This window comes from Megascapheus bottae, chromosome 20 (genome assembly GCF_031878675.1).
Source record: "Megascapheus bottae isolate mThoBot1 chromosome 20, mThoBot2.hap1, whole genome shotgun sequence".
Taxonomy (NCBI): Eukaryota; Metazoa; Chordata; class Mammalia; order Rodentia; family Geomyidae; genus Megascapheus; species Megascapheus bottae.
In genome coordinates this window covers 1668789-1675059 of record NC_143528.1, presented here as the reverse complement: position 1 = coordinate 1675059, position 6271 = coordinate 1668789, and the positions used below count along the sequence as shown (strand labels likewise).

The 6271-nt window shown below is 40.9% G+C and overlaps 1 pseudogene; it reads left to right on the top strand.

Moving 5' to 3' along the window:
* The first annotated feature begins 814 nt into the window (after positions 1 to 814).
* LOC150049066 (dnaJ homolog subfamily A member 3, mitochondrial pseudogene) lies at positions 815 to 1968 on the top strand (annotated as a pseudogene).
* Positions 1969 to 6271: the final 4303 nt, after the last annotated feature.

The following is a 6271-nucleotide window of genomic DNA, read 5'->3' as shown; positions in this document are numbered from 1 at the left end:
TTTGTGTGTTTTTAAAATTTTTATTGTTGTTTGGCTGGTTGGTTTCGGTGGTTGCTTTTTTGGTCTCTGTGATGCTGGCTATTGAAGCCAGAAACTCACCTAAACCTGCTACCTAAACTACATCCCATTTGCAAGAAGTTGAATGTTTAAAATTCATTTTCTAATTTAATGTATCTAAACCAGTTATTATAGAAGGGAAGTGTTTTTTCTGTTTGGTATTAATAAAGGGTTTGTTAAAGTTGTAAAATAAAGAAAAGAAAAGCACTCAACCAATTGAACGTTCTCATTCACTGCCATTAGCTTGCTTTTGAATTGCAAGGATGGCCCTGACCATCTTAAATGTGTAAACTGGGTTAACTTTGTCATGATTGCACCTGCTTCCAGCCATCTGTTATCATCCGTAAATTGCAATCATCTTTTGTATTTCCATAAGCAATTTTTCCAGCATAAAGATAACTAGACACATAAAGAAAAAAGATAAGATGGAGCAACAGATCATAGAAAAAGTAGCTCCAACAAGAGCGAGGACTCAATAACTGCATACCCAAAGCTATGGCCATGGTAATGGAAATATAAACATAACTATATAGACATAAAACCTATGACTCTATAGAAATAATGTTTTATTTCTTAAATTAATATGTTTCTATGACATACAAACCCTTAGCCTAATTTTGATTAAGTTCTAAATACTAAGTCCCAGTGATTGTAGAGATTCCCTCCTTGAACACTTGTATGTTAAACTTGTCATTTAAAATATGATGTAAAAATCAATATTAATAAATTCTTTAAAAAATAAAAAGTAGCTCCAGATAGTTGAATTTCTAACACCCATGTTCATGAGTGAAGATGGACTCAAAAGTTTCAGCGAGGAGTTGGAAGCAGTAAAAAGTAGCTGTGAGCTGGCATATATAGTTCAATGGCAGAGCTCTTGTCTAGCGTGGCCAGTTCCCTAGTTTTGATCCCCAATGCCACAGGTCCCCAGGCCTATTATCAGCTTGCCAAGAAATGCCACCCTGACTCAAATAAGGATGATCCTAAAGCCAAGGAAAAATTCTCAGCTGGCAGAAGCCTATGTGGTCCTGAGTGGTGAGGTAAAGAGGAAGCGGTATGAGGCCTGCAGTTCTGCTGGCTTTGATCCTGGGGCCAGCAGCTCTGGACAGAGCTATTGGAAAGGGGGACCCTCTGTTGACTCAGAGGAGCTGTTCAGGAAGATCTTTGGAGAGATCTCATGATCTTCCTTTGGAGATTTCCAGAGTGTGTTTGATCAACCTCAGGAATACATCATGGAGTTGACCTTCAACCAGGCTGCCAAGGGTGTCAACACCATGGACCCCTGCAAGTGCTGTGATGGTGAAGGGAATGAGCCTGGCACCAAGTTGCAGCACTGCCACTACTGCAGTGGCTCCGGCATGGAAACTATCGATACTGGCCCTTTTGTGATGCGTTCCACATGTAGGAGATGTGGCAACCGAGGCTCCATTATCACAAATCCTTGTGTGATCTGTAGAGGAACAGGACAAGCCAAGCAGAAGAAGTGAGTGGTGTTTCTTGTGCCTGCAGGAGTCGAGTCTGGCCAGATTATGAGGATGCCTGTGGGAAAACAAGAGATTTTTGTCACCTTCAGGGTACAGAAAAGCCCTACATTCCAGAGGGACAGCACAAACATCCACTCCGATCTTTTTATTTCAATAGCTCAGGCTATTCTTGGGAGGACAGCGAGAGCCCAGGGTCTGCAAAGGGAGACGATCAACGTGATGATTCCCCCTGGGATTTAGGCAGACCAGAAGATTCGATTGACTGGGAAAGGCATACCTCGATAAACAGCTACAGTTATGGTGATCATTACATTCACATCAAAGGCAGCAAAGCCTGATCCTGAGCTATGCTGAGGATGAGGCAGATGTGGAAGGGACCATGAATGGTGTTTCTCACACAAGCACTGGAAAACGGTCCACTGGAAACTAGGCTGGAAGCAGCATTTCCGCCCCCCCCCCCCCACTCAAGGCCAGGACCTCAGACATAGGAGGAACCCAGACCAACAGCACTGAGCCTTTATCTGCAAAGCCCTCTGGACCCCCTGGCAGCAACACAACTATGTGACGACACTTCTGCCTGGAAAGGTCCTCATAGGCAGACATGAGCAGTGACATGTAGCACCCAAGGGCTGGAAGAAATTTTTTGTCCACCAGTAGAAGCGTCTTCACTTCTGGCTTAGGCAGGGTAAGACACTTGGACTCTCTTGCAGTAGTAAAACTCTTGAAAACAAATATGGTTATCTTAGTTTAAAAAAAAATTAAAGGCCATGCTTACTGCTTACAAGTGAAGCCTTAAGCTGCATCAAGTTGTGACGTGATTAATTTTCCTCTCAGCAAATTCCCAGAAGTTCTGGAATAAGACCTTCCTGACAGGCGGTCTTCAGGAACTGAGGATTGTACACCCTACCAGGTCTGCCCTCCCCCAGTAGGCTCTGCCAACACATCAATTTCTCCTCTTGGAGTTTGTTTTTAGTCCTGGAGCTTCCGTACAGCTGGAAAGTTGGGTGTTCTTCCTCCTGCCCACCTCAGATGGCCACTTGTCCCAACTGCTGAGTTGTTGCTCTAGTCTGGCATGGTAGGACTTGCCTACACTGTGATCCTGTAGGGCAGACTTCTGAGAGCTTCATTCTGCCCACATACGCTGTGTGTTTAAATTGCTCAATGCCACACTATGAATCATTGTCTTTTTCCTGGGCGAAGGTTTGCTCAAGAGAGCAGAGTGCAGTGTGAGCCAGTGAAGGCTCCCACATGTAGCCAGAGCAAATGATCCATCCTCAGCCTTTACTGGTAGCATGTTACATTGTCCATGTGTTTCAAGGTTCTTGAACTCTAGCACAAGACAGGTGAATGAAGAACACTTTCTCAGTGGCCTCCTTTGTGTTTTCCTTTATAATTTACAAAAGTAAAGCATCTATTAGTGTCTGACTAAAGAATGTAAAATGATTCTGTATCAATGTAAATATGATTTTTTTACTGCAAAAGGTAAAAAATAAAAATAAAAAATAGCAGCATAACCTGATGCCGGTGGCTCATGCCTGTAATCCTAAACTACTCAGGAGGCTGAGATCTGAGGATTGTGGTTCAAAGCCAGCCTGAGCACTAAAGTCCATGATACTCTCATCTTCAATGAACTACCAGAAAACCAGAAGTGGCACCGTGGCTCAAATGGTAGAGCAATAGCCTGGAGCTGGAGAGCTCAGAAACAGCACTAAGGTGCAGAGTTAAATCCCCACAACCACCACCAACAACAAAAATAGCAACATTATAATTTCAGTCAGTATGCTGGAGGTATTCATGGAATGTGAAGTTGCAGACTTCTGTAAGAACCAGAATGTAGAAAGTCCTCAACCAGGTAAGAATGAGAGGCCTTAAAAGTTTCTGTAGTCTGACTTGGTGGCCATCAGCTAGCCTATGGACAAGATCCCAATTAATTTGTGAGTCTGGTTTTACTACATATTGTATTATCCCTATGCTTTGTAATAGTACATGGCATGGTACCACACAGCTTTTTTTTTTTTGCCAGTCCTGGGGGTTGCACTCAGGGCCTGAGCACTGTCCTTGGACTTTCTCAAGGCTAGAGCTCTACCACTTGAGCCACAGTACAATTTCTGGCTTTTTCTATGTATGTGGTATCAAGGAATCAGACCTGGTTCTTCGTGCATGCTAGGCAAGCACTCTACCATTAGGCCAAACTCCTGGACCTAAAACAGCTTTTAATCAGTAGTTTAGTGCTCCCTTCAATTCCTCTATTAAAACTTAAGATTTTGCAAATAGTGTGGCCTAGAGCAAAAGAAGCTCAGGGACAGTGCCTAGGCCCTGATTCAAGCCATAGGACTGGCAAAAACAAAAAACAAAAACAAAACAAAAAAACCCACTATTTCAAAAAGAATTGAATGATTGGGAGGGGGTGGAGGGAAGGAAATGGGGTCAAAAACATGAGAAGGGTTATCACTGTGTGAGAAGTAATGCACCTAGTGCCTTACGAATGTAACTAACTGTAACTCCTCTATACATTATCCCAACAATAAATTGAAAACATTTTAAAAATCAAAATAATTAAAGTTTAAACCTCAACAAAGCACCATTGATATCTTAAGTAATGTGTCTAATTGGCTCAATAAAAAAAAGTGTGGGGACTTTCTGGCTTCAATATTACGATCCTGGTTAATTGCAGATGTAGTATATTTAGACTTCTCTTATTTTTTGTTTTTTGTTTTTCCTAGTCTGAGTGATTATAGCTCAATAACCATTCATATCATTTTCATATCATTTCCATTTCAGTTTCATATGCTGAAGCAGACTCTTGAAAGCAAAGTGGAGAGACATGGGTATATTCTAGGATGAGGGGCTTTAAGACCAGAGGACATCATGCCAGCAGTGTTCTTGGCCTCAACAATTATGGCACACGATGGATGATCCAGGAGAAATGAAAAACATAGTTTCCCCATGGCGCCATTGGAAAGCACTGTACATTTACAATACAAGTGGTGGTGTTCCTTGGTCATTTCTATTTGCCTTTCATTGTATTATTAATTACAGATCTCTGGAAATCTAATAGCCTAATAAAGGCAGTAAGAAACCAAGCAGGGTCTCTGTTTTCCTCTAGAGGCAGTCCTGCATGGTTGCTCAAAACATGGGTGTTGTGGAACAAGAAAGGACCTAGAATAGCCAAAACACAGGCAAAAAGAGCAATGCAGATGGTATTACAATACCAGACTTCAAGCTCTACTATACAGCCATAATAACAAAAACTGCATGGTATTGTCACAAAAACAGACCAGAAAATCAGTGGAACAGAATAGAAGACCCAGAAATAGAACCACATACCTATAGTCAACTTGTATTTGACAAAGGAGCCAAAGATATACAGTGGAACAAACACAATCTATTCAATTATTGGTGCTGGCAAAACTGGGCAGCCACATACAGAAAACTAAAAACTGACCCTAGCCTTTCACCATACACAAGCATTAACTCAAAGTAGATCAAAGACCTCAATGTCAGACTGGAAACCAAGAAACTGCTACATGATAGAGTAGGAGAGACACTGGAACTCATAGGCACAGGCAAAAGATTCCTGAATAGAATCCCAGGGTCACAACAGATTGGAGAAAGACTAGATAAATGGGACTACCTAAAAATAAAGTTTCTACACAGATAAAAGCATAGTCGCAAAAGTAGAGAGAAAGCCAACCAATTGGGAAAAGATATTTACCAATAATACATCTGACAAATGCTTAATATCCAGTATCTACAGGGAACTCAAGAAACCAATCCCCCCCCAAACCCAACAAACCATTCACTAAATGGGCAAGGGAACTAAAGAGAGACTTATCAGAAGAAGAGATTAAAATGGCAGAAAAGCATATGAGAAAGTGTTCATTATCTATGGTCATAAAGGAAATGCAAATAAAAACAACCCTAAGATACCACCTTACCCCAACAAGAATGGCCAAGATTTTGAACTCAGACAATGACAGTTGCTGGCGGGGTTGTGGAGAAAAAGGAACCCTAATACACTGCTGGTGGGAATGTAAACTAGTTCAGCCACTCTGGAAAGCAGTGTGGAGGTTTCTTAAAGAACTGAAAATTGACCTTCCCTACGATCCCGCCATACCTCTTCTGTGCATCTATCCTGAAAATCATGACCCAAGATATTATAAGGACACACCTGCTCAGCTATGTTCATCTCTGCACTATTCACAATAGCCAGGTGATGGAAACAATCCAGATGCCCTACGCAGATGAATGGATACAGAAAATGTGGTATATATATAAAATGGAATTCTACATAGCCAACAGACAAGATAAAATAATGGCATTTGCAGGGAAGTGGATGAATCTAGAGCGAATCATGTTGAGTGAGAAGTCAAGACCTAAGGAACAAAAGGCGCATGGTATCCTTAATATGTGGCTATTAGATCCAAACAGTACAAGAGCGAGGACTCAATATTTGCATACCCAATGCTATGGACATGGTATTGGAAATATAAACATAACTACATAAACATAAAAACCTATGACTCTATAAACATAATGTTTTATTTCATAAATTAATATGTATGTATGATATATAAACCCTTATCCTAATTTGATTGTTCTAAAAACTAAGTGCCCGTGATTATTTATAGAGATTCCCTTCTTGAATACTTGTTTGTTAAACATGTCATTTGAAATATGATGTAAAAATCAATGTTAATAAGTTCTTTAATAAAAAAAAATGGGTGTCGGCT